This window comes from Pollachius pollachius, assembly GCF_949987615.1.
Source record: "Pollachius pollachius genome assembly, chromosome: 2".
Lineage (NCBI taxonomy): Eukaryota > Metazoa > Chordata > Actinopteri > Gadiformes > Gadidae > Pollachius > Pollachius pollachius.
In genome coordinates, this window is record NC_136935.1 from 40,561,532 (window position 1) to 40,588,276 (window position 26,745).

Below are 26,745 nucleotides of genomic sequence, written 5' to 3' on the forward strand. Positions count from 1 at the left end.
TTTTAGCACAGATTTGGATAGGTTCTGTGTGTTTATGTGTGTGTCATTGCACATACCTGCATATACACGCATATTTGTTGAACAAAATAGCTTTAATTTTATTTGTATCCAAAGAGTAAGTTGAGATACATATCATTAGTGAGCAGGAAGGGTTAGGTATCTGGCTCAAATAAACGTACAGGCGGATGCAGACTGTTGGGATCGAACCCAGAGCCTTCGGCTACGAGCCTCCCACACCCTAGCCACTACTACACTGCTAAACCATCCTGCCCTATGGTGTACCTTTGAAGGACTGCCAGCCAAGTCAATTTCGCAGGAATATATTGTAGAAGGCCTAAAGTCTGCAGATTGGCTGGTTCCACTGACGGGAGCAACCTTCGGTGAAATCCCGTAGGAAGAGCTGTCTTCGGGTTTCGTCTTTTTTTGCTTTGAGAGAATGGGAATGGAAATTAGTCGGGATGTAAAGTTTATGATTGACAAAAATTTGCAAAAGGTTGCATAAGGCTAAAAGTCTTCAGATTGAAAGCTGGGAATGTGTGTATGTGTCCTCCAAGTGATCACAGCAGGGCACCTTCTAGAGACCCTCATCTTTTATGTCCACAAAAACCTCTCATGTTCATGTCCACACTGACTACAGCTAATGTTGTTTTTCGGGATAGAAATTGATGATTTGTCACTGTTTTTGAAGAGGCAAATCATGAGTGTGATTCTTAATCAGAGGTAATTGTGGCTTTGGGTTTGTCTGGCACCCTGGAAAGGCACACAAGCCAATTAAACAGTCTGTTTGCAAAGCTATTATTTAAAGATCACCATTGACAAATGTCTGGGTTTTGTTTGTCGTCGACTCAAAGACATGAAGGGGACTGCTTGATTCTTCGAATGGCGCTTTTTCAGACGGGGTCTTAAATTTCTGATTAAAGACGAATCTACTATATGAACAACTGTAAAAGAGAATTAATTTAACCGAATAGAGAAAATATTGAATCATTGTAAAAGAAAAATAGGATGTTAAGTGAAATGCATTAATATTGAAGTTTAAATTTCATTGAGACGGTTTCAAGTCAGATGTTATCAGCCTTTAACATCAAAATTGGACAATTTTATATGCAGTTTATGCAAGCAAAATGGGCCCCGTTGCCACCCCATATCGGGTTCCCCTCTCACGCGAACCACTGAAGAATCTGTCGGAAAAAGACATCCGATAGAAGCCAGGGGCATCTTTAAGAATTGACACACGCCTTAAAACATACATCTCATGGAGAGACTACTTAAAGAGGCCCAGTTGCAAATTTAATCTAACTTTTGGAAGATACCGGGGAAATACCATCAGTGTTGCGAGCAGCGCAAGCTCTTCACAAAGTTAAGTACACTGAGTCTGAGAGAATATTGTTCTCGCATCACATCTAAAAAGGCCAAAAGACTGGCGGAGAGAGAGGCGAGGGAGACAAGATTGATGAAGAGCGTTGAGAAGAGGCAGAGGCGGGCTGGATTGAGCAGCAGCATTATTCGCCTATTTCACCTTTTTGCATCACTTGCTGTATTTTTTGGGTGTCATACGTCCATTCCGACTAGAGGTCTTTATTGTATGAAAGCAGGAGTTGCTCGGTGGAGTTCATCTCAGTAAATAAGCCAAAAGGGGGGAGCATGAAAAAAGAACATTTTACGACATGTTTGCTATCCTGACGAAAGGGCGAGCGAGAGCCCGTTTAAGCTCACTGTTGTGAAAAACACTGTTTGAGTGGCAACAGATGAGTGCGATTCTTCTTTTCATTTTTTGTTTTTGAGTCCTTTCAATATTTAATAGATATTGTCTTAAGATGAAGCTTCATCTCCAAACTCTGGCATTACTGATGCATGTATTCTCTCATGTGAGCCGTCAACCTCCGGGACACAATTAAGTACTTTCAAAAGAACTCAAGCAAGAAGTCAAATCATCCATTAGATGATCATCATCTATTGATTATGTCATAGCATAAATAGACGATTCTCCTCTGCATCCTTGAAACATCCAGGGTTATTTTTTTTCCTTTGTGTACAGTCTCAAAGTGGTTGTAGATCCAGCCTCCTTGTGAAATAAATTAGCTTCATAGATATCTTCAGGTGCTGTTTGGGCAATTTGGAGTACCGCGAATCTCCCCTGACCTCACTGTATCCTCCATATAGCCCTGAATTACTGTTGCAGTAGTGATTATGTCTAATTGGGCAATTTAACTCGATGGTCTAAAACAGACAAGAAAAATGAGAGTCAAGCGTGATCTTTTACTGTCCTTCATGCTGTAATTCCTGGGGTGAGAGTGTTGTTTTCTCATGCCCAAGCTATCCATGTCTTAGGCAATCACTAATTCATAGAATATTGAGGTTGACTCTGCGGCGTTGTGATTAATGGAACAGGGTCATTGAGGAGTCAATCTACCTTTTCTCTCGTAGGCCTAGCTATTAGCGAGCTAGCTTCAGGAAGCGCCTTGGGCTAACCCCCAGTTGTCAAAGACTGTGTCTGCATGGAAAACAAACCCAAACATGGAGCCCACAGATACTAATTTTCTGCTGAACAAGTTCTTCCTCTGAGAACTCCGTCAGAACCTGCATGTGATATTGCTCATAGGCACTGTGTCGCAAAACATACGGTACAACCGTTCCTTAGAACCTCAAAATATCATTAGCTCTGAAAATTGTGTTCACCTGCCATTTCCTAACAATGCAGCAACTTTCTTGAGCAAGAACGGAAGAAAGGAAAAATAATGAAAAAAGGAAAGAAAGAAAGACAAAGAAACCAATGCAGTCCTACATAAATAAATAAATCTCTACTTCTAAAAATCCACAATGCACACCTCTCAAAGATAATTAATTCAAACAAAGGAAATCAATTTTTGAAAAGTTGTTTTAAAGCTACCTTAAACCCCATAATGAAGTTGATCCACAGAGACCAAGGTCGGAAAAAAAATATTGTCTTCTCAATTTACCATGTTGTTTTCAAACGTCAGAGTAATTAACATGAATATATACATTCTTTAGCCCAGTGCATATTGAATTAGACATCCTCTGGACAGCTTTGACCATATATATTGTGCGCCAATGTTGTGCATGGAGAAGCAAATTAGATCTTTAACATACCTGAAGCTGTGTGTGCATGAATTATTACCTCACGGCTTACTGAAGGACATTCTTTGGGGTTTAAAGCAATGATGAGCTCCAGTTAAATACAACTATTCATCTGAATAGACTCTAATTGCTTTGTGTTTTGTGGGAAAGATTAAGGAAAAGGTAACTGAGATTGCAATAACTTTTATTACACCAAGACTGTGAAATGGCTCAGTACAATGTTTAAGTGGGGTTATAACCACAATATGAATATATTCTATATATTTATCAAGAAAATGTTACCCAGGTTTTGTCATTGATTGATTGTGAGAGGGAAAGCAGTGACAAAATGAGATATACTAAAGTAGACATGCAAAAAATGTACGATGGACCCTTGGGACAAGAGATGTCAATCATTACAAGTTGACCAATCATCCATTTATTTAACAAATTACATACATTTATCCAAAGTTGAATTCACATATATATATTTTTGCTTTATTAATTATCACGTATATGGTTCTTGGGTTCATTTGACAGCACTTGCTACTGATATTAATAATAGAAGAAAACTGAACATAAAATGTAAGAATTTTTTAGTTTTATAATCTTTTTCTAAACTAAACCCTAATGATGGCCTACTTAATATATCCAGTATAATTTAATGAACTGGCAACATTGTAAACTTTGCCCATTGTCTTGTCAGTCACGCACCAAGTACTCACATTTCACATCCCTTCAATTCACATTCGGTCCGCACACACCCCAAAAAATCGGCAAAGATTCTTTTTCATATTCAAATGAGAACATTAACGTTAGACATCCAGCGCTAACAAAGTCCCTCTCCGTCACAACTGCCTCATTTGAATATCTCAAATCTTCCAAGAAGACACGGCCCCAGTTCAAGTCATCTGGGCTTTTGTCCCAGAAAGTCAGAGAGGTGTCACACACAAAGCCCTCTAATTTGTCATGAAAGCACCCCGTTCCCCCGCCACCACGGCAACGAGCTGTCAAGGTGATAACGGCTAGCATAAACATGGCTAATTAATTAGCCGCCAGGTGAAGGCAGGGCGAGGCACCATCCCCGCCGCGCAAATTCCTAATTAGCAAGTTACATACATGCTAATTATGTATTTGCACGCCATACTCTCCCGCCGTTATATATGAGCCGTTAAACAGCCGCTAACATATTCACGCTCGGCGTTGGTATCGACAAGGAGAGGCGGATAAGCAAGCGCGCAGCGCCACCTGTAACAGCGTCAAAGAGAGCATGCATTATAAATACAAAAGGCAAGCCATTCTCTATTAGAGATGAAGACCGACAGACACTCAGACACAAAAAACATGTCAGACTCTCTTTAAACGCACACCCACTCTTACTGTCATCACAGCAATGCCAAACAAAATGATAACGACATGTAGCCTACCATGGTGCAAGAAGTTGGGACCCATTAGTAAAAACTTTGTGCACCAATTCGATGACTGCATTTGACCTGTTACATTTTTTTTAATGTAAATTACAAATGATTTTTAGCTCACCAAAACGCTTATCTATGCTAATGGTCGAGAATTTGCTTCTCGCTTTGCCCGGTAATTTGATTTTAATTGCGTATAATGACTCGATATATTGATCAAACAAGTATGATATCATTAATTCTGGCATATCCTGCTACTTATAAAGAGGTTGCATAACCCTTCAGTTTAAATTTAGAAATTTGAGTTATATGCTTAAACTCTCCTCTCATCAATAGCTCAATGCTGGTTATTAGCTATCAGAGAAAATATATTTATCGAGAAATCGAATTAAATCTATAATATGTAGTATAACAACCTGTCCAACAGACCACTCTATCATTGATACTCAATTTTGAATTATTCTACTAAGTTATTGCAACTTTTTCCATTGTTTATATAACTTTAGAATACAATTAATGAATTACTATACTGATGATTAAATAATAAGCTACTTTCATCGGTTATGATACTCGTCATGATATGTACACTTTAACAAACAGTAAAGATAAGCCATTTATATATCAAAGTAAAGACCCTGTATAAGACAATGTACCCTAATATAAGAAAAAGATCTGGAGCCACAACCGCTGTTTTGAATGTGGTACATAAAGGCTCAGTTGCTAATCTAAAACCTTTTCCTAGATCCAACATGGAGGTTATCCTCCGCTCCCCTGTCTGTGAGCTGACAGTGCTAGTTAAAATGCGATATCAAGTAAATGCAAGTGAGCAACAATAGAAGGAAAGCCTTGCAGTCATGGATGTTGGCGGGGGGAAAGCACATTTGGAAGGAGATGTGGCCACTCAGCAGTATTTTGTGCCACGCACGTGCTACGGTGCAAAACAAACGACGTTATGATGTTCTGTGCAGACAACTGTGTGTATACGAGACAATTCACGCCCCCACAGCACCCTGTAAAGTAGATTCTTTTGAGGCAAATGCTATTTCTCTCCAGTATGTATTTCACTTTGGGTCGGGGGTGTAATGTGATTTGTTTTTATCTCCCCTGCCGCGTTTTAAATCTATTTGGAATATCTATTTTTGTTTTCATTTATTGTTGGCCGCTGATGTTGTAGCCTATATGAAGCGTGTGGTTTTGGTGTTGAAAGTATTGATTTGAGTTTAATTAGGAAGAGGTAAATACATTTTTGTTCTCCAAACAAAATAAATGTATTTCTAGTCATTAATCAAGATTTTACCTATGCTTTCAACCAATCTTTTTAGATTGTGTGTGGTTGTGTTTAGTTATTAGAGTCTATACTTTTGCCTCTCATTGCAGGGTGGAATGGGATCTGTCTGGTTCCATTCATCCGAATGGTTTGGCCCATGTTGACAAGAGAAGATTAGTAAATAAGCCACGAACCAAATGGACTGCTTGTCTGATGCTAAGAGGACACTGAAGAGGTTCTGAAGGGATGTTACTTATTATATTAAACAAACAGACACCCAGTCATGTTAACAGATAAAACCCTACTTAGTGTTTCCATTTGTACATCAAATAGGCTGAACAGTCCTCTGCAATGCTGTATCTAATCAGGAGAGATCTAACAGGGAGAAAAATATATTTAAAAATAAAAACCTATATCATTTACAAGGAATTTCTAAATAATAATGAGAGCAAATCTGTTAACTCAACACTTTTTGCTTTTATTTTTTAATGCTGCTCTTATGCTGTGTAAAAAATGAATTCAGAAATGTTAAGGCTGTGTGTTGCTCTAAAATATGCAATATTTCCCACAAAACATGATGTTCTCATGCATATCAGTGAGAGAGGGATTTTCTATGTAATGCATCCATTCCCTTTCTACACTGGGCAAATAAGCTTAACCTGGACAATCAATATTGAACAAATAAACAGAAACAGATACTATATCAATATTAAAATCAACAAGTTAAAAGCTACAGTATTTTATCAGGATGCTGAAAGTCGCTCAGCGTGTTGAGTTTCCAGGGCACTGGCAATGTTAATTTTGCTTAGTATTGCAGAACCCATGGATGAATCCATTTCCATACCCCCACCCTCCACCCCCACCCTCAGGCCTTTAGTTCGCTGCTGCTGTTGTTGTTCCTGCTGGGGAAGGGAAGGGGTAGCTACCGCCACCACCACCACATCCACCCTCTTTCCCCCCTCCTCCACCCCTGCCGTTACCTGCTGGGTGGTGCGGCCCGGGTCCTTGGTCAGGAAGTGTTGACGCTGATCCAGCTTATTGGGGGCTGGCTCCTCCAGGGGCTTCTGCCACCATATGGCTGACCCAGGCCCTGCAGCCTCCCCGGGGGCAAGTTGCGCCCGGATCAGAGCTAAAGCTCCATGGAAAAAAGGGGTCTCTCTCTCTCTCTCTCTCTCTCTCTTGCTTACTCTCGATCTGTGTGTCTCACGTACGCTCTCGCTCACTCTCTCTCTCTCTCTCTCTCTCTCTCTCTCTCTCTCTCTCTCTCTCTCTCTCTCTCTCTCTCTGCATAGCCTACAACCCCGGGATGACTACACAGATGTTGTTGTTTTTTGTTTATTTTGTGTGAGTTCCCCCCCAAAACAAGAAGGGATCGGGAGAGAGTACAGAAGCTGGAATTCGAGGAGGAGAGGGTGTTAGAATCAAATAGCAATAGGGGGTTAATTTGGGTGTGTAAGACCTTACACACACTGGATTTCCCAGGTGATATCTGATGCATACGACATAAGTGGACTGTGTCACCATTTGTTTCTAGCGCGCCAAAGCACATAGAGAACATTGTCAACAGTTGTATGAATAGCAGAGGGAAAAAGGCTTGGTTTGTTGCCAGTATAACTCTGACACACACACACACACTCACGCACGCACGCACGCACGCACGCACGCACGCACGCACGCACGCACGCACGCACGCACACACACACACACACACACAATAACCTACCCTCACTTCCTTATGGGGGCCCCTCACTCCTCCAGACAGTGTGACCTGACATTTTAAACACTCTTTCACCAATATCTCTTCAATGGTCCCGTGCCAATATTTGCATGTCCTTTGTCCCCTAAAGGCAACAAAAGAGGGGATGGAGACGAGTGAGAGAGCGAGAGAGAAAGACAGAGAGGGAGGGTTGAAGAGTCACCAGTTTTTTTCTTCTTCTATCTTCCTCAACAGCCAAAGATGTATCTAAATGTGCCTCACATCTCTGCACCCTGCTTACCCCCCTCCCCCCCAACACACACACACACACACACACACACACACGCACGCACGCACGCACCACCACCACCACCATCAGCACCACCACCACCACCACCCCTCTCATCCGTCGCTAGGCGCCCCCCCGGAGTGCGGAGTGATCGAGGGGGCCCTACCCTTGCCTTTTATCCTGAAAGTGAAGGTCTGCCTCTCTCCATTCTCAAAGACATCAACTGCAGAGGTATAGAGTAGTAGAGTAGAGTAGAGGAGGTGTGGTGGTGGTGGTGGAGGAGGGGGTGGTGGTGGTGGTGGTGGTGGTGTTGGTGGTGGAGGGGCAGAAAGCAGGCACGGGAGGTGTCATGTATTTCCCTAAAGCACAATGAAACGTACACAGGTTGTACGCAAGGATATGGAGAGTCATTATTTGCATGCCTGGAGGGACGTGGGTGGGTTGCACGGGTCCAGATGGTATGCCAACAATAGACGTACAAGAGGGCCAGGCCATTAGAATCCTCTGTAGTGCGGCGCTTTGCCATTCAAAAAGCCCCTTTATCTTCTGCTTCTGCTTCTGCTTTTTCTTGTTCTCGTTCTTGTTCTTCTGGACCTGCTTCTTTTTCTACTTCTTCTGGCTACCTTGTTGTCTGATTTGTGTGTGTTTATCAATGCTTTGTGTTTTTCTGTGGGGTGGCCTGGCTGAGATCAGGGGGCATCATTAACATGGTGGAATACGGTGCAATACAGCTGCTTATAAAAGGCACGCAGTGATTAAAGAAGACAGATAAATTGCATTGATAAGGGTTCATGGGATGACTTTAAGTGTGTTATTGTCAAGTGGTATGAAGGTGTGAACGCGGTTTTAAAAGCTGCGGTTGAATTTTTTGAAATGGTTTTAGATGTAGTAGTACAACATGGTGACAGATCAGTATGTCATGCATTATTGAAAGATTTTAATCATTTTAACCAATCAACAATTTAACTCAATCAATGACCAAAACCGGACAAAACAACACTACACTCTAAAATCCAGGACAATATATATACATATATATACATACAAATTTTAAAAACACACTCATGCATCCTGAAAAATGGTCCTGCATGGGCATTATTAAATTGTAATAAGTATGATACAATGATAATTGTTGCAGTTAATAAATGGAAAAAGAGAATATGTCAAATACTACAATACCAAGATCTGCATATCATTTTCCAATATATGTTTTTAAGGACTTATTATTGTCCCTATAAAACCCCCACTTACCCAAAGGTTTAACAACTCCATGGCCACACCAGTTAGAGCCCCAATGGGGCTACGTTAACACGAACAAGGCTTAGGGTTGAAGGAAGAGACGAGAACGCATACAAAATGACCATCAACACATCAGTACGAAAAATTTAAATGTGTTTTTTAATCACAGAAATGTCTACTGTCAGTCCTGCTGTGATTTGTTCCATCCCAGTGGCTGGTAGAGGAACCAGAAGTTATTCAAATGCGAATGGCTGGATTGGGAAAAGAATGAAAACAGTAGGGGGTAGACACTGTATATGATATTGTGAGAGACAATTATGCATGCAGGTCTAACCAGTTTAAAGTATAGTCGTATAGTCACAGATAGGACTCCATAAGCTCATTGTCTCAGGGCCTTAGAGAAGGCTTAACTTAACAAGAGCTTGTAGGGAGTGCTAGTTCAGGCTCTGACCTCAGAACCCCATTCCTTCTATTAATGTGGAACGTAGATCATTAATTGTAGAACGTTAGTCCTGCAGCCTGCAACAGATGCAGCTCCAGGTATCCCCCTTAATAACCCATCCATCCAACTAGAGGCATTTCTGTTTCTGGGGGGCTTCGATAGTGTCTGATACCTGACAAACAACGTTGGAAAAATCGGAAAAATAATAGCATGTGTGATATATATATATCTTTAAACATAAAAATCTATCAAGCAATCAATTAATCAATCAATCAATCAATCTATCTATCTATCTATCTATCTATCTATCTATCTATCTATCTATCTATCTATCTATCTATCTATCTATCTATCTATCTATCTATCTATCTATCTATCTATCTATCTATCTATCTATCTATCTCAGTTGTCTAGCTGAACTTAGCAATGCATTTACTGCCTGTTATTATGACTTGGGGAAGCATCGGTATGTGTGCTGTTGTGTACATCTGTACATCATTTAAGAGATCCAAAGCGACTTACAGGTGACGCTGAGAACAATTGAAGCATTGTTACGTCCCCCGCTAGGGAAAGGGGTGGCAACATAAAACCAGATGTCCCTATAATCAATACTGGAGTAAGTACAACATTGGAAGTCCAAAACAAATCCAGAACAACTGGCTAGAGCACAGTGCATACTGGACAGCCCTGGGAACCAGACAAACAAAGATGAGGGTTTTTTACACCAAGTCAGGTGCATAGTTTGACTGATTGCATTTCCACAAAAAAAATACAACAGAAGAGCAATAACAAAGAAGTACCCGAATCAGTACTTTAAGGGTTTATCGTTGTCTTGATTTCTTGTTTACTGTTCAGGGTTAGGGTTAGGGTTAAATTAAGCCTATACAGAGAGTTTATCTGTAGAGTTAGTCATGAATTAACATTGGGTTGACAGGCAGCGCTCTACAAGAAGAGATGATATTTATATGGTTTGTGGGGACCTCTATTGGCGGAACTGGCAACTACAGTCTGGATATGTCCTGGACCAACACACTCAATGCAAAGATCCTATCAGCCAGAAGATCTGCTCTCTCTCTCTTGAGTTGTTCTATATCGCTAAATAAAAAATGAGCCACATTATAGAAAAGAAAGATTAATTAAAACACGAAAGCAAATTATTATTTGTTTGTTTACGAAAGGTCTCTTTTGCTCTTCTTTCGCTGTAGTCTACATACTCAGTTAATCAAGTCAGCCAGTTATGAATAAAATGAAAACCCTCTTTATAACCTCAGGACATACTAATGAATCATGTATAAAAGATAATAATTATTGGTTTATAAATATGAGCCAAAAGCATAGAGCTCATGTATATCCAGGATATGCAACAGCTTGTAATATTTCAATTAAAACCAGAAACACAGTCACTGAAGAATGCACGATAACACCATAACTTTGCTCTCCTACACTGAATGGATAAGGATTCTGATTGGCTCAACACTAATTATGTAGTGATAATTGATTCCAAATGATCCCTAATGGAACATTCCAAAAACATATTTTTGCAACCTTTTATTGGAACTTTTTGAGCTGCACAAAAAGTTTCTGTCAAAATAATACCATGGATTTAGTTGAATTTGTTTTTCGTACGACGCTTTCTAAGCCGAGTCAAATGAACCTCTATTAGTCCTGTTCGCCAGAGGATGTAGGAATAACAGTTGATGTCTTTCATGTTTCATATTCTTCTTCAGTCTAGTTCATTATTCCCTGATGGATAACCCAAGAGAATGCAATACAGTGACATTAAACCATAAACAAAAAATACAATATAAACATTCAAAATAATGGTGTCTCACAGTCTAAAGAAGCCTTGTGCTGTGCCCGTCATCCAGTTCATTACCACAGAACTCAACAGGTGTGCACTCAGCGTAAATCTGACCCAACGGTACAAGAAAAGAAAAAAAACTCCTGACTTCCCCCACGATTCCTGCTTCACCTTTCATGGACGACGGCGGCGCCGCTACCTTTGAAAGAGCGAGTGTATACAATAAATGGAATAATTCATGATTTTGTCATTAAAAATGAAAAGTTTCTTTTCCTCGTTCTTCGGGATGTGTTTTGAAATTATACATAATGGACCGGAGATGTTCAGAAGTTTCTCCAAACCTCCTCCAGCGACGACGGGGAGCGACGTGCGCGGATCTCCCCCTTGTGTTTCACGGGAGAGAGGGGAGAGGGAGAGAGAGAGAGAGAGAGAGAGAGAGAGAGAGAGAGAGAGAGAGAGAGAGAGAGAGAGGTATAGCAGGCCTTTAATTATGCGGAGCCTGGATCATTAGCATGGTGGTGGGGGGCTGGGGGGTGCAGCAGGGAGCATGGGCTGTCTCCAGTCAAGGCACTGTGCTCCCTCCCTCCCTCCCGCCCCCCGCCCCCCCCCCCGTCATCTCCCCCCGTCATCTCCCCTCATCTCTCTCCCACCTCCTCCTGCTCCCCCTCTCCTCTCTCTCCTCTCATGTCACAAACGAGGCCTGGACTTGTTACCCGGGCTCAGGTTCAATTGCACCGGCGCAGCAACTACCCACAGAGTCTGGGGAGGCTGAGTTCAGCCAGGAGAACGCTGCTTCATGTTCATTTATTAGTGTGTAGGAAATATAGACTCCCAAGTCATTTTGACTGTCTTAATGAGATGAAATTCTTTTTCATGAAATAGATGATCATGAAATTGTTTATCAGGTGAGACTTTTTTCCCCCTCTTATTCATTTTCAATATTTTGGCAATCCCTTTTGGCTTCTAAAGAGATAGGGTGCCGAGGTTTGGGAGGTGGGAAGGTGTTGGCTCATCCCCCCGCGAGAAGGTACACCATTCTGAGCTCAGTTTGCATCTTCTATGCAAGCGTGTGTTGCGTGAATTTCCTGCATAGGCAGCCTGTATTCATCTTTTCACAAACTTCAATCTTCGGCTCAATTTATTTAGTATCCCAATGATGCAAAATCATTGGGATTTTTCAATCCCAGGCATTGATGAATGAAAAGTATAAGTTACTGTTGCCAAACTTAAGGACATGTGTGAGCTTTTGGCAAAAAGGATGGAAGGGGGAGTTATATCTTCTGACATTAAAAGACCCTGCAGCAGCAGGTCTTTTAATGTCTTTCTAATCAATATGTAATGTCTAATATTTTCTAGCAAAACTTCTCAATAACTCTCGACAATTTAATTGTCAGAAAACATTAGTTCCGGATTAGAAACATATTTTTACCTGTTAGTAAGACATTCATATTCCTATACTGTATGGAAGACAACAGTTTCAAATCAAATAAAACCCTTTAGCTTTATATTCAATCAATCATTCATTTACTTATATCATAGAGAATTTTTGTAACAGCACTAATGGCGCATTTCACTGGCGGGTGCGGGTCGGTTCGGTACGCAAAGGTGGGTTTCCACCGGCAAAAGTGGGCAGGGTCCGGACTGAGTTGCGCTGATCCGTACTCCTCTCGCAGTAGGCTACTCAACTCCGTTGGGGTACTGAGACGTCGTAAAGGGTGCCAACAAGTTCGAGCTACACACGCCGTCCGTTGATTGGCCAACAGAATCGTCACTTCCGTGCGACAGGGGGATAATAACAAACAAACACAGTACCCGCAAGGTATTTCTGGACAACTAGCAAGCTACACTGTGTCGGACTGCTACGAGGTCACGATGCTTACGTTCTTGCCGCGGCTATCGCCATCCGGCTTAAACCTCACCCAACCATAAGGGTACTGTCGGCGATGGAAGCGCGAGCCGTAACTGGGCTGAGGCGTGCTGGGCCGAAGCGCTCCCGCCGGTGGAAACAAAAAAGAATACACTTTTTTTAATGTATTTATTGTATTAGAAGTTTTGTCTTTCTTTTTAGAGATTTGATTAACTGGGGTTTTCGAGCCATCTGATCGGCTGGGGTTTATCAGGCGATCTGATTGGCTGGGGTTTTTGAGCGATCAGATTGGCTGGGGTTTACAGGCAATCCAATGGGCTGGGTTTTTGTTGTGGTTATCAAGTGATTGGACTGGCTATGGTTTTCGAGTGATTGGACTGGCTATGGTTTTCGAGTAATCAGAATTGCTGGGGCTTTCGGGGAATCGTTTGCTTTCGGGGAGTTGTTTGTTTTATCGATCATTCGGATTGGCTAGGATCTTTCAAAATCTGATTTTCTGGAGTTTCGAAGCAATCGGACCGGCTGGGGTTGCAGGTGCACAATTTTCAATTTCACAGCACATGGATATCGGCATTAACATAGTCAAAATTGTGGTTTGGGAGAGTTGATTAAGTGTTTACCACATTGGACTGGCTGGGGTTTCAGGCGATCTGATTGGCTGGGGCTTTTTGGGCAATAAAACCTGCAGTGGTTTTCGGGTGATCTGATTGGCTGGGGGATCTTCACAGTACATAGATATCTGCATTTTTAAGTACGTTTTAGGTTTGTGAGAATATAGTATGTGTTTACTGCAGTGAGCATCACAGGCTTGTTTAAAGTTAGCTAGCATATTTTCCAAATACCAGCACCATGGACCTTCTTCTAAAACTAGCTTAGCATTGAATCAGGAGGGAAAATGTTTGCGAGCTGTCCGTTTTTTCTTTTGTTAACAATGGTCATTCTGCCCTTCAGTTTGGAGATTAATAAATAAAACTATTAAATGGACAAGCTGCAATTGGGTGGTGGGTTGACTAGCTAGCAGGCAGGATAATGGTAACTTAGCAACATGTTTTTAGCAGTGAGGCAAGCTACCCAACAAACCTGGATTTTAATTACACACGTATGCAAGGAGTTTGTGGCTGACCCTGATGGACATTTTAGTGATAGAGAAGTTAACCGAATGGCAGCTTGATGGCGTGGTAGACACCTACAAAGGCCAGTTGAATTTATTGAGACATAATGTTAAGTGGTTACTATTAAGGGACAGAAACTGAAATGGACTATTTATCTAGCTGCATCTAACATGCATAATGAACAATGCTGAAGCCACATATATTTTTACTTTTTAAAGTTAAGAGTAAGCCTTAGCCATTGATACCATTATTTAGACACCTTTCCCAACCCCTTTCCGCAATTTCAAATTGGCTAATTTATCAAAGAATAATTTCATAGTGAGCTAAAAAAGCATTTCATTTGAAGGGGTCCGGTGAGTTTATGTGGAATAGTAAGTAACTGTTAATAATATTTAATTGGAAAGGAGTTTAACGTATTTCTTACGTTCCTCAACATTGTTTCAGGCCATGCCATCGAAACAGAATCTTTGCTGGAAGCTGTAGGTGTTTGTTTCAAGGCTTTCTTTGTGTTTGACATATTTTGTCAAACACAATACATTGTCATATTATTGGACATGAGTCCTCATCCATGAAGTTATTGAGGACTTTTTACCCACATTTAGGGTGTGCGTAATCTTATTTGGGGACATGTTCTTCTATAATGCACAGTTTTTGATTTTGAGGCTAAAAGAAGCTATTCAATAAACTTGTGTTTTTATCAACAGAAAAGGAGCTTAACTTTTTTTATTTTGACTGGCGTGTGTGTGGGTTGGTAAGTTTGTATTGTTACATATATATATATATATTTTATTTTAGGTTTTTTAGTTTTTGTATATTCAATATTTTTGTATATAAAGCATTGAGTGAATTGTGATGATAATGATGAAAATAATTACTGAAATAATATCAATTGCAACAATAATTATTCTGTGATTATTATTATTCATGAATACATGAATAATTAATTGATGTATGAACTTATCTCCAAACATCTTACTTCTGTTCTGATATCCCTGAAAACAGATGACAGTATGCAGGGGTAGGAAATACATCTGGCATTACCGTGACACAAATACTGGTAACACACACACTTACACGTGCACACACACACACACACACACACACACTTATCCTAACCCAGTTCTAAACTTTGTCAATTATTCATTATTAGGAAATTGTGTTTGTCTCATGTGGAAAAGTGTGATTTCCTCTTGTGACACACATAGCCATTGTTCCTTCTATCCATTTCCCTCTCTCTCTCTCTCTCTCTCTCTCTCTCTCTCTCTCTCTTTCCCCCTCCAGAGCTCCTCTGTCGTCCCTCCTGCCAATCTCTCTGTGGACACGGATCCATTCTCCTTCTGATAGTTGGAAGTGCCTTGCCTTGTCCTTAATCCTGAGACCATTTGTAATACACACGACTTGGATTAATAATACATTGTGTATGGCAGAGTTAGTATGCCACACACACAGGCACACAGACACACACAGACAGACACACACACACACACACTCATACACTCACACACACACACACACACACACAAACACACACACATACATACTCACACACACACACACACAAACACATACACTCACACACATACATTCACAAACATACACACACACACACACACAAAAAACAAAAACACACACTCACACCCTTCAATATAGATAAGGGAGGAGAGCTGTTGTAAGATTGCTCTGAAGTTTTAAAAAGTTAATTTCATTATCAAGTCATGATATGTGTTCACATATTATGTGCATTTACCCAAGAGTAAAATATGGTATTTATGGATGGTTATTAAAAGATATGCAAAATATACAGCTTTAAATAATCATGTTGGGAGATAAAATATAAAAGTAACTATGTTGTTTGTCTCCCGTAATACATTAAAACAAAAGATATGTATGATAACCTTTTAAAAATGTAACACTTCATCAATTATTATCTATAACATATAATGAAGGAAATATAAATACATCTTACTATTACGGAAAATTATTTGTGTATGAAAATCATGTGGCTATGTATTTAGCATTTGTAGCTTTTTGTACAGGACGGAATTACAAAAATTAGGAAACAATCTTTTTAATTTTATAAAGATATTTATTCCATGTGATTATACCCCTTCATAGATAACTGATAGCTAACAGCACTCCCCATACTACATAAATCTAAATAAACCAGTCCATGGTCAAACAGATAACCTATTGAAGTAACCTCGACTACCATTTCCCAGTTGCATATTTTGTTCGATGAACGCTACACAGCAAGACCATGAATTCATCCATAATTTGGAGAAAGCGGTCATGTGGTCTTTTGTAAGCACTGTTCATACGGAATACTAGCGGAGAAGTTTAATAAAAGATCTGTAATTCTAAAGACTCTGTGGTGAAACAACATCCATTTTAATGATTCAGATTATACATTTCGCCTTCCTTTTGTAATTGAGATTCATTCCACAAGAACTAAATTAGTTTGAATAGTATAATTTGTAAATATATGTTAATTATCCCCTTGTATTTTTTCCCCATATCGTCTATGGTTTGCTGAGGGGGAGAGAGAGAGAGAGAGAGAGAGAGAGAGAGAGAGATAGAGAGAGAGAGAGGGAGAGAGAGAAGCCAAATTAAACTCAAACTTACCTGTAAGGCACATAGACTTCAAGACGTCTGCGAATGAATGCAAATAAAAACAGTTTGCAGTTGCACAGTGGACTTTTTTTTCTGCACACTCAGTCGTTCTGGCTCAGGCGAGGCAGAGGGCTTAATAATTGCATTGTCGTAAGTGGGTCTAATAATTGCCAGAGGACATTTGAGTTTATTAACCTACCACGATGCTTCTACCTCTACTATCAATGCAAGAGAAAGTATGGGTGAGTGTGTGTGCTTGTGTGTGTGTGTGTGTGTGAGAGTGTGTGTGTGTGTGTGAATGTGCTTGCGTATGTGTGAGTGTGTGTGTGTGTGTGTTTGTTTGTTTATGCGTGAGTGTGTGTAAAAAGAAGAACTTGAGTAAGAAGAAAAAGCCAACCGGAAAGAGGATGCCCAGCACGGCGCCGTGGTCCCCTTAATTTAAGGAGGGCTTAATAAAGCAGTTGCAAGACTTGCGGTTTGTTCTCCCCATGGGTTGTGGTTAAATAATCTTCGAGAGAGGATAGAGAGAGAGAGAGAGAGAGAGAGAGAGAGGGAGAGAGAGAGGGAGGGAGAGAGAGAGGAGAGAGAGGGGAGAGAGAGGGAGGGTGAGAGAGAAGAGAGAGAGGGGGGAGAGAGCAGGAGGGAGAGTGAGAAAGAGCAATAGAGAGGGAGACTTGCAGAGTTCAGCTATGGAGACTTGCCCTTGTGAAAGACCGACTACTTAAAAGGCTTGTCTTAAAGGATCAGTGAATGGCTGCAGTTACTTGTCGTCCATAATTTACTGTTTCATGCAGATTAAGTGTTAAGAAAAAAAGCCGTCTTTACAGTATAAATTACTGTACTGGCTGGTGAGCCAACGAGAATTACTACCGACATGATGTGTGGCTCAAGTAGAGGAAGAGGAAGGAGAAGCCAATTAAAAGCATTTTATCTTTACTTAAGATGAGATAAGTTTCATTCATTCCAGATGGGAAATGAGGGTTTCATAGGCATAGCTGAAAGACCACTTATAGGAATTATAAAGTTAGTAAGTTTTTAGATTTTTACTACAATACAAATGACACGAGACGAAATACACATATTTAAGGGCGTGTATCAATTTAAGTTGTAGAAATGTTTTCATGTTTGTAAATGTTTGTGTGTTTGTGTGTTTTTGTGTGTGTGTGTTTGTGTTGATGAAAGGACGTTCAAAGCACTATCCTTGCAGCTGATAATATCAAACTTTCTTATTCATTGTCTGCCAGTTCTTATTAAGATTCACACTTTTGTCTTTTTTATTCCCGTACATATTTTCAACCTATTAATATCCTGATGCTGCTGCCAGCCTTAAATCCGGTCAGATGTATCTGGCTATGATCCTTACTCTTTTAGTTTATGGGTCTAGACTCTTCTCAGCTCAAACACTTTATAAGGTGTTCAATCTACACAATGGAAACTCTTGGGTTAAAAGAAAATGGTACAATTTAAAGCAAAACAATGACTTAAAAATAATTTCTATTCAAGAGAGCACATCATGAAAAGGAACAATCAACAATACTTCCAAAAAATGTACTTAATATTTATTTATTTATTTTTAACGTAGATCCAAATTCAGTGTTTACTATTTTAATCCAGTGTTTCATATGTATCTTAATTCAATGTTTCCTTACATACATTTGAATTCAGTGTTCCATCTTGAAATCCTAAAACCTTTCCCAGTGTGGTCAAATGGATTTTTTAGTTATTGGATTGCTATTTTGTCGTCATTTTCAACTGGTGTTATATTTTTACCATGGGGTTTGTTTTTTCGCATTGTGGGAAAACAAATGCTAAAAATGCCCAAAGCAGACATCTTGTCCATTAATAATGCAAATTAAACCTCAGTTTTAGAGTGCACTCTTGACCACCTGTTGGGACAAATGCTGAATATTTCACAGCTTTCTCCTCTTCTTTTCTTTTCTTCGTCTGCTCCTTTGATGTTTTGTTCCAACCCACTATCTCCTCTCCGAAACACACACGCACCCACACACAGATACACACACACACATGCACACACATATGTGTCTACACACACACACACACACATGCACACACATATGTGTCTACACACACACACACACACACACACACATGCACACACATATGTGCCCACACACACAAACACACACACACACAGACACACACAAACATGCACACACATATGCACATTCCCGTGCACACAAACACATATTATTAATCACTTTCATGTGTACACATACACAAACACACAAGCACCCACTTTCCCATCGCAAACACACACACACACACACATACACAAACACACACACACACACTATTTCCACCCTACCTGAAGTAGCGGTGGAATGGCTCCTACAGTCTTCTGCTTGGGACTTAGCATGTGTTGCATCTTAACAGCTGCCTGGAGAGAGATTCTCCTTCTCCTTCTGTGTCTTCAATAAAGATGGAGGAGCAAGGAGAGTGGAGCTGTAAATCTCTGCTAAGCACGCCGTACCGGGGTCTCAGGGAGACTTATTAGCATTTAGCAGCTCGCGCGCACCACTGCTTCCTCCTAATGAGAGGAAGCGCTAGTTGGCTGGTGTCATGTGACTCTGCGCAGCCTTGATGCCGTTCCCCCGGATCGGATGGACGGTGATTACTATGCTGCCCGCTCCTCTCCCATGTCCATCTTGGCCTCCAGCACTCTCAAGCATCCTTTTTTATTATTTCTTTATTTTTTGTACTTTAAAGGCTGACTCATTTGGTACAATCACATCATGTCCGCTCTGTTGTCTCTGTGAGTCCTCCTTCATAAGCACACTGTTGCTCTTTTGTATTTTTTGTTTGAACTGCAGAATAACTGTTAGGACACGTGAGTTGATTATGAATCGAATTTTGAGGCAAAATATAAAGTAGAAAAGAGAAGAGGGAGTAAGAGTGATTAACCATTTTACATTTGGAATTCATGTTGCGGTTGAACAATGTTCAAGGCCAAAGTTGTGTACTTTATTCATATCCAGAGGTCCTGGTCTTATAGACCAGATGGTAAATATAGAACTATAGACTTGCTAATATTCTTCTTACGCTAGCTTCCACAGAGCTCAGAATTGAGTCGCCCTCGTATGATACCGAAACCTACAAGATTATCCCCAACTGCTCGGATTCACAACACACTCCAACCCACGCTGTCAAATCTGAAGTAACCAAGTGGCGTCCCAGAAGCAGGCTTCCCTCTCTGATATTTGGAGACACACCTTGACCCTTGCCTTGTAGTGTAAAACATCCTTCCACACACACACGCTCACACACACACACACACACCCACACCCAAACACATGGTCTGTGTCTAGAGGAGCATTGGTTGATTGACAGGTAGACAGGGCATCTGGGACATAATCTGAAACAAGGGAAACGTTTGATTTATTGTAGATTTGGAGGACAAGTAATCATTCTCCAGGTTTTTAGTGTTAGTGAAAACAATGTAGACAAAATTGGTTTACCAGGTTTTTGGTTTTAGTAGTATTAAGTATATCATATATAAATGTAGTATATAATTTATTATTACACAAACAAATTAGCGTGTGTGTGTGGGTTGTGTGTGTATGTGTGTGTGTGTGTGTGTGTGTATGTGTGTGTCTGTGTGTGTGTATGGGTTGTGTGTCATATGCGTGTCTGTCTGTGTGTGTCTGTTGGTTTGTATGTATGTGTTTTGTGTATGTCTCAGCACACTAAACAGTGTATTGCCACCGATGCTTTGTACTCTGTATTATGTTATCAATAACAATTAGCAGCTAAATATCTGTTTGTATTAGAATGGGCAGACCACACAATCAGCATAATGTTGTACAGAATATGTTCAACACGTTCATCGTTGAATCAGTCGGACATGACAAGGATCCCTATGTGTTGTCCTTTTCATTAGCTAATAAGGACATGCTCATTGGTAGTGCATTGCAAATCACCCAAAATCAATGTCAACTTTACTTATTTAATGTGTCAAAAACTTTGTGTTCACTTACTTACTTTGTTCAATTCCCGATTTCTTTTTAATAAACACAATAGAAATCCAGACTAATGCAACATCCCGTGCTCCATGAAGGCAGCGAGTGGAGGTGTTGAGACCTTACATATTCCTATTCAAATTCTCCTAACTCCCGTGGCCCAATGTCAGGTCTCCACTCTCTGATATGCTATGTGCATGTTTTTTTATATTTCATTTTATTCCTTCCGCTATTCCCTGGACAAAAAAAAAGACAAGGAAATAAAAGAAAGATCCAAACCCTTTCTTTTTCCACTGAATTTACATCTTCCATTCATTTCTCCTGCTCTGTTGAATTCCCTCCTTTTCTCTTCTTTTCAAGAGAATTCTAATGAAGGCCAGCGTTGGATGAGCATATCTGCTGGGATCCTCAACCCCGACCTGGAAGACAGGAGAGGAGGCGCGCATCCACGGTGGTGCTGGAGGTGGAGGAGGAGGAGGTGGTGGAGGGGGCGAGTGAGAGAAAGGGCATTTCCATAAAAAGTACAATCAGAGAGGAGATACTCCTCTTTAAAAGTGAATGCGTAAGTAGCCTAAGAGAGGGTGCTTTGATTCGCACACTGATCAAGCCCAAGACGTCTCATTCAAGAGAATAATGATATGTTTTTCCCCTTTTTAATTTTCCGAGCTTACAGGTAGTGCAAAGCCCAGTGGTATTGTTTTACCCCCACCCCCAGCAGCACCACCGCCACCACCGCTGTTGCTTCTGTACGGGAAACCTTTCTTCTACCGAGGCAGACATGGCCAAATAGAATGGCAAATGCAGACAAGCCAAGTCATTAAAGAGGTTGGCTAGGCGGCACTCAGAAAAGACTGGGCGCGTGCCCCTTATCCCCCCCCCCGCCCTTTCTGTCTTTTTCAGAACCGTTCAATTTGAAAACTGAAAATAGTGTACACCTGCTAAGATTTAGGATTAATTGCAGATGATTATGCATATACTATTGATATAACTTGATATAACCAAGTAGTGTAACAGTGTAGTAATTGTGAAGGACTTGTTGGGGCTCTTATTTAGCTGTTGTAACCATTCCTGGTTTTAATCCTACATCAGAGAGTATCCATGGATGATGCGTGCTGTGAATCGGTTGGTTTGATCGGACTGACATCTCCACTCGCAAATAGTTTATTGTATTGGGCTGTGAAACAATGCGGAAATACTACGGAGCAGCCAGCCCTGTCATGAGAGTGATCAAACTGTCTGGCGTAGTAGTCAGGGATACGACAAGGGGAAACTTTCCACAAGTCAGAATTACACTGCAACAAGGCTTAGCGCCGGTCCATACATTGACTTTTCTTGTGTTTTTTATTTCAAACGTGGCCTGACAGACATGTGGAATTTTTTCTCTTTGAACGATTACTCTCTTCTTCTGACCCCTTTTTCTGGAGCGACGGATCCAGACCAATTATTTTCAGCCAGATGCAGGGATGCAGAATGACTAGAAGCATCAGGGGTTTTTTCCTCCATGATGCCTTAGGAAAGGGGAGGATGGCCAGAGGCTATGGAAGCCCCCTACGGACACACAGTGCTCGTACACTGGGAAACTGACATCTCTCATCCATTACTTTTGCTAAGTAGACCTTTAAAAACACTGACAGTTCTCGACGTGTTTTCTTTTTTTGAACGGGGGCTGTATATGCTTAGCATCCTATGAATTTTGAAAGTCGTTTTGAATTATCGACCGGCAGTATAATCCTGTGCGTGATCACTGGCCCAAGGATATAGTACAATTATTAAACTCCTGTGTATCTCCTCATTTGCGGACGTTCATGTTTCTTTCAGCGCCTAATGCCCTTGTCTGACTTTTAAACTGCTTTTCACAATCGATCGCTTGACATACATGCCTATGTGTTCATCGTAGCAACAATCATATAGTCCACTCCTCCTGTTCCGGAAAAGAAACAGAAAATCAAGCACCCGAGTTCACCCGGGAAAACGTAAGTCGTAACGGGGTCAAAGTGAGTTTGTTGTTGTGAGTGCCGGTGGCAGTGGATGTGTTAAAGAAAGGTGGAGAAAAAAAACACACAGTGCCATGGGGCTGGTTTCCATCGGCAGTTTGCCAACGCCTCGAAGGGTGCCTCCAGAAATGTTCTTTCAATCACAGTGAAGAAAAAAATATAGAGAGAGATAAATTAATTCCATGAGTGTCCTGCCCCACATGGTCCCAATGCACCACCACCAACCCCCGTTCAGTGACGGACTGAGCAGTTCAACCTATTCGTCCCTCTAGCGCTGGAGCTGGCGACCATATGGTGGCCTATAGAGAGTTGATGGTTTCTATGCTGTGTAGAATTATAATATAAGGATAATGGAGCAAAATGCATAATCCTCAACTCAATGAACTCAATGTTGGAAAAATAACTTTTGCTTCATATCTACACGGGATATAGAGAGGTGACCAGCTGCATTAAAACCTAATTTTATCCGTTAATAATTTGAAAATTATATTTTGCTATTAAGAAAATAAAAACACCTTTAAACACCTTAAATCTCTTAATTTCTAAACCAATCAATGGATGATTCATATTTTTCATGTAATGTATTTTTTAATGTATTAGCGTAGCATTTACCGAACAGCCGGACCCCAGTTCCTCTCTGCTGTTTGATTTTGAGATTGCATTTATCTGACATTAAGCACTCTCATGTCTGGCCCCTAGCTATATGGGCTATATGCAGGCCCTCTGGATCCCAGCCGCAGCAGCAGCATGCTGCCTGAGATAACTCGCAGAGCCTCCCTCTCTTCCCTCCCTGGACCAGGCCCACTCACCAGGGCTGGTATCATCAAGACTGCTGGCTGAGGAAAGGACATAGTGGAGGTGCTTTAGTGTTTTTAAGTGTAGTCTTGTTGTCGTGTTTATCATCTATAATTTTCATATTTGCTTCAATTGATTAGAATCATTTCATTGTACATATTTATAAAATACAAATAAAATAAACAGATTTTTTTTAGCATTAACAAAATCGTTGTAGTTGTACATTATTATGCATATTTTACACAGACAGGGTTATAAGCATATTTAAATGACTTTGAGTTTCAAGATATGAGTGAATAAGGGACCTTGAATAAACGTTATACATGGGTTTCACAGAAAGTAAAGTCAATTAATGCACTACAATTTCAAACAATGTCATTCATTTATAAACATTTATACAGACTTAGCCCTACCATAAAATATACATAAAACAGGTGTAAATCTATACAATTATTACTAATGTAGGTGTCTAATCAGTTAGGTTTATTGATAAGACAACATATTACCAATTAGGCTTCATATAATTCTAATTTTTTATGTAATTATATTCATTATTACTACTTTGGGATTGTGACATATTAGTATTAATTGAACAAGTCTGTAAAGTGTTAAAAGTCTTTGTATCAACAAAAGCAACCTTTTTTCACAGAAGATAAGATGATACAGAATATAGAAAGCAAGAAAAATAACCAAAACTCTCAGAGAATATGCTTGAATACTGAGAGAGTTGGCAGTAGAATGTTCATCATCTAAAAATTCACAATACATTTCCTCGATGCAATAATCCTGACCCCTGACCCCTAACCCAATGGATTGTAAATGATCTCAGACAATCTTTACAATGCATCACAGAATGCTTGTCAGTGTATAATGACCCACATGCTTTCTCCAATTCCACATTACATTACAACAAGCCTTCTGAATATATGCCAATATTTAACAAAGACAAAATATAAAAACATTGTCATAATGACGGATCACACTGTACCAAACTAAATCTCATACATTTTTTATGCTGGGCAAATTTGTATGTAATTCATCTCTTGTGGGGAATCCTAGTAACTCGTCCAGTTGTGGAGAGACGGTACACACCAGGGAACTCTACACACATCCCTGCTGTTTGTTTAATAAGAAGCTCACATATTAATTAGTCTGGGACATTGAAAACAGGCTAATATTTAATAGCGACACGCTAAGGAGAGAGCAGTAATCATATGTATGTAAACAGAGCCATGCTGCTGCCATTTCTGACGATGTAGTCATCAATTGCATGCCTTATATATATAGTATGATACTCTTTGAAGAAAAAATATGGAGTTGCATGTTTATAATATTGACGTACTTCCATCGTAAGTAAGTTCATAAAGATTATTAAATAGCTCTGTATGTATATTTCTAAACCTGTCAAGCATCAACATGATAAAAAAATGTAAAACAATCCAAACAATGTTTTAAAACATTAACTCATTGTCCACCGATCAATTAGCTGTCTGCTCGGTTTCACCAAATAATTAACATTGAGCTTGCCTATCTTTTCCTTCAAGGTTTGTGTTAAAACATCAAGCCCTGAGCTGGACCCCCTGGTGTCCATCAAAACACCTGGAACATGAGACAGCACACAATATGCTCAGATTCATCAATTATGACCACACACTATCACTGCCTTTCCTCCTCCTCCACCACCACCACCACCACCACCACCACCAACACCACCACCACCCCTTTTCCAACATAAAACCCTCCACCACCAGCCCTCTGCCACCCTCACCCCCATCCACACAGCCAAAACCGACAACACCACCGCCCCTCCTCCACCTACACACCCTCCACCGGCACTATGACCCTTCCACCACCCCCATCCACACAACCAAAACCAACAACACCACCGCCCCTCCTCCACCTACACACCCTCCACCGGCACTACGACCCTTCCACCACCCCCACCAACACAACCAAAACCAACAACACCACCACCCCTCTTCCACCTACACACCCTCATGCACCACCACCACCATACCATCATGTCCTCCACCATAACTCGTCCACCTTCTCCACCAACTCCCCCTCCATTTCCTTGTGATAAAAACAGGCACAAAGTGCAGAATACACTGGGAGAAGGAGACTTCGGCCCTCCCATCGTCTCTAATTACCCCCCTGTTTTCATTCTGGAAAGCTCCAAGGCATTTTTTATTGGATTTACTTGACAAAATAAATAAATGATTGCCATGAAAGTGTAATGGGATCTCTCTGACCTTTTCCCTTCTTGCCTGGGCCATGTCGCTGGAGATGAATGTCTGGAGGTGGTCTTCTCGACTTCACTAGGTACACACACTGCTCTTAGTGGCGTAGCCTCGAACAACTCTTAACAGTGCTAATATCTGACAGTGAATGCATGTGTGTGTGTGTGTGTGTGTGTGTGTGTGTGTGTGTGTGTGTGTGTGTGTGTGTGTGTGTGTGTGTCTATGTGTGTGTGTGTGTGTGTGTGTGTGTGTGTGTGTGTGTGTGTGTGTGAGTGTGTGTGTGTGTGTTCTTCGCTGTGCTTAAACCAAGCTGTAACTTATTCAACCATGAACAAGATTTATGATTAATTTAACAAATGTTTTACGCAGTTTAGACGTGCGAGGCTGGACCTGACAGGTTGATGAGTCAGACATTGTGTAATCCAGTCATGACTTCAGATCATGGGAAAAAGTTGGTTCATATATTGATATGACCCAACTTTTCACACTTCAGGACAGAACATGTATACTGGAAGGCTTCATGAAGGTAAACTTTCGCACAGAAGATAAATGAGTATGTAAAAGGGTGCAGTGGTTTCATGGTTTCACTGGTTTCAAAAATCCTAACTCTGGTTTTCGAAACAAGAGAAAACACAATCAAGATTTATTTCATAGATTTATTCATTATGGCACCTTATTATAAAGTGTTACCGGTGAATGTTATGCGTACCATATTGCACAGCGCTTTGAGTGACCACTGGTTAGAAGGGCACTATATAAATGCAGTCCATTTACCATGTTATACAATTGAAAGTGAATTCACTTCATTTATATTGCCTGTTTTACTTAACTATGAAATGAAAATTAAAGAAAATTCCGATATAGACCTTGTTTAATCATGTAGACTTTATAACACACACAATATGCTTCAGTACAACATCTGG